This window comes from Schistocerca americana, chromosome 2, assembly GCF_021461395.2.
Source record: "Schistocerca americana isolate TAMUIC-IGC-003095 chromosome 2, iqSchAmer2.1, whole genome shotgun sequence".
Classification (NCBI taxonomy): Eukaryota; Metazoa; Arthropoda; class Insecta; order Orthoptera; family Acrididae; genus Schistocerca; species Schistocerca americana.
The window spans coordinates 389413005-389416209 of record NC_060120.1 but is presented as its reverse complement, the minus strand read 5'-3'; positions in this window follow the sequence as shown (position 1 = coordinate 389416209).

Sequence of the window (3205 nt, the reverse complement as noted above, 5' to 3'; positions counted from 1 at the left end):
GGCCTACCTAAATTAGGGAAACCGTTTCCTTTACCAGTACAAATGGAACAAAGAATATGCAATTACATACTTTCCATGCAGGAATTATGATTCGGACTCACTGTAATTCAGATTCGAAAAGCCGACCATGGTGGCCGATCGGTTCCAGGCGCTACAGTCGGTAACCGCGCGGCCGCTACGGTCGCAGGTTCGAATCCTGCTGTAACCTACCCCTCACTTATCGACCATAATGACAGTGAAAAATTAAACCGCGTGTACCTAATGGAAATTTGGGAAAAACAATCGTCACCGAAGTTAATCTGTTGGTAAAGAGGGAGGAAATGGTTACACCTAAATGAAAGGAAAAATGCAAATGAAATTGGTGGAAATTAATTTTGAAAAGGAGTAAAGTTCATAAAGAAAGTAAATGTGCGGTCGTCACGTTAACAATTAACTAGCGTTAATTAGATATTTGAGATTTGGGGAAAATTACGGTCGCCAGTTCTATGGACAACTACTATAATAACTGAAAATGAAAGATTAATGCACATATAATTAGCACTAAAAGCGTGGCAACTGAAGGCTGACACGTGCTGTGTGAAAACTGAATGTTTGTTAGAAGTAATAAATTTCGGTACACTCTGAATTAATTTAGCAAAAGAATTAATAAAACCGGAAAATTGAAAGTTAATTTAGTGACTGAAATTAATACTTAGATTTGTTTCTGAAGCACTACGAAATTCAGTAAATAAGGTTAGTCTAGGGCTACCTCAACAATCATTTCAAAAACTACTTGAATCTACGCAATTTAGAAATAAGAGATTTAACTTTGAACTTGAATTAAATGATTCTGGCCAATTAACAATAGTAACATTTAGTACGTACCAAGCTGAGCTGCAGTCACAGGTAAGCTAAAATATGGTAACAAAACTCGCACTCTTAATTTCTGCTTGTGTAATCTAAATATTGTAGCCAGCTATGAATACTTTAACTGAACTTTGAAATTAAAGCAGTGAAATGGGGCGATATTACTTTATGCTGGCGTATGAATTTCAACGACACTCGGGTTCATTCCAGAAAAGGAAGGGACCCTACTTGGTACTGCAATTGGGACACTGAGCAACAAAGGTTCATGCTACGTTGCTGTAATTTTGTGATTTGAACAGTTTGAAAAGCTGAGGTCTGCCATACAGTTCTAAAACTTTACGTGCTTCCCGTGTTCCTTGTTGGTTGATTGAAGGTTTGAAGCCGTCGATCGAGGAGGTGGCGACAGTCACTCATTGTCGGCCGTCGCTGTTGCAGAAGCTGGATGTTGGCGCGCCTCCTTCTCGACACGGTCACCAGGCGAAACGGGCTCTTGATGTGCGCCAGCTAATGCTTCCCGTCCGCGACACCGTGTCAGAAACTATCATAGCAAGTCGAGCGCAATTACATGCTGCCAAACCCCGAAATCGCGGCTACTCGCGGGAGTGTCACACAACATACCTACTCCACCGCCCTACCCCAACCAGACCCCCTCTGCTCTGCCCGCGCTCCACGCGGCAGAGTTCACACTACCAAAGACCTTAAACACTTTGGTTCTCCACACGACCTATCGATGTAATCGTTCGATAGCGTAGTTTTCCCTAGGCAAGACCCAGCGTAAAAATACAAATAATATTTACAAATCAAACCAATTATGCATCGACATAAATGCATAAAGATATATACACAAATAGTAAAACAATTACAATATACAAAGACATAGAAATGTCATATCTTCAGGTAACAAATAAAGGAAAAGAATTTATAGTACAATAGATGGATATAGGAGGATATGCATTTCCGGCGTTACACGTGCCCCACATTGTCTGAGGATGTTCGTGTAACCTAAACAGACTCAGAAAAAGTCCCAAAAAGGTAGAAAAGCAACGGAAATGCATATGCTCAAAATATCAAGAAAATTTAGCATTAGGCTAATTAACCATAAACCAATTTTTAGGCCATAGTAATTGAGTGGAGTCACTCCTAACCTTATTCCACTCTGTCATCTTACACAAAAGAAAACAGGTTGACAACATATTAAAATTCATAGAAAACACAGAAAATTGTTTAGCTATTCCAAAATCATTAAAATTCGTAACACTATCAAGAAATGGAATGCTATTTACAAAATTAATCAGAGTACATGGTCATAAAAACAGGTTGATCAAAATACGCAGATTAATAATTAATTACATAAAATACACATTTTTATGTAACCTTTTCATTATTAATATTCTCGCCATGAGAGTCCAGAGCTAAACAAAAAAATGGTTCAAATGGCTCTGGGCACTATGGGACTTAACTTCTATGGTCATCAGTCCCCTAGAACTTAGAACTACTTAAACCTAACTAACCTAAGGACATAACACAACACCCAGCCATCATGAGGCAGAGAAAAGCCTTGACCCCGCCGGGAATCGAACCCGGGAACCCGGGCGTGGGAAGCGAGAACGCTAGCGCACGACCACGAGATGCGAGCAGCTAAACAAGAAAATAATATACAGCAGATCGACAAAAACATAATCATTGAGTGCAGAATTCTTTCACATCAGCTGTCTGGTAAGAAAAACAACCCCGCCTTCCGTACCCGCAAGTACAAAGAATGCCGACAGCAGCACAAGAGCCGACAGCGGCTCCGCCTCGCCAGCATTGTTGCGCCCGCCTGTGTGGCACGCTTGATCTCACTCGCCTGTGTAACGGCATTTCCAGAACGTCCGTTTCACTGAATTCTTTCGGAAAAACTCATTCCTGAGTAATATCAAGGAGTCCATTAACACTATCACAGTGGATAACTCGACCCTGTTCATCATCACACGCATGTACTAGCCTGAACCTTAAAACAGCGTCTAAGTACATCGGCAATGACTAGTAAATCACATGTTTATGAAATCTTACAAGCTAGTTACAAAATCATATTTACATTCCTTAATCTACTGTGACTCAGCTGAAAACTTAAACTAGCAGCTTTGATTTTTCAATTGATTAATAATCAGTTATTCTTAAATCATTTAGTCAAAATTATTTACTTATTAATTACAACTTCTTTAATGTCCTCTTGGTCAGGCAAAAGCATGGCAAGCTAGCAAATCGTTAAATGTTACACTCTATATTTACATACTGTACAAATTACCCTTTAATCCTTGGTTGGTACAATTTCAGGTCCACAATGTTCCGTATACCTAACAGCTTTCCAGAGCTTGGA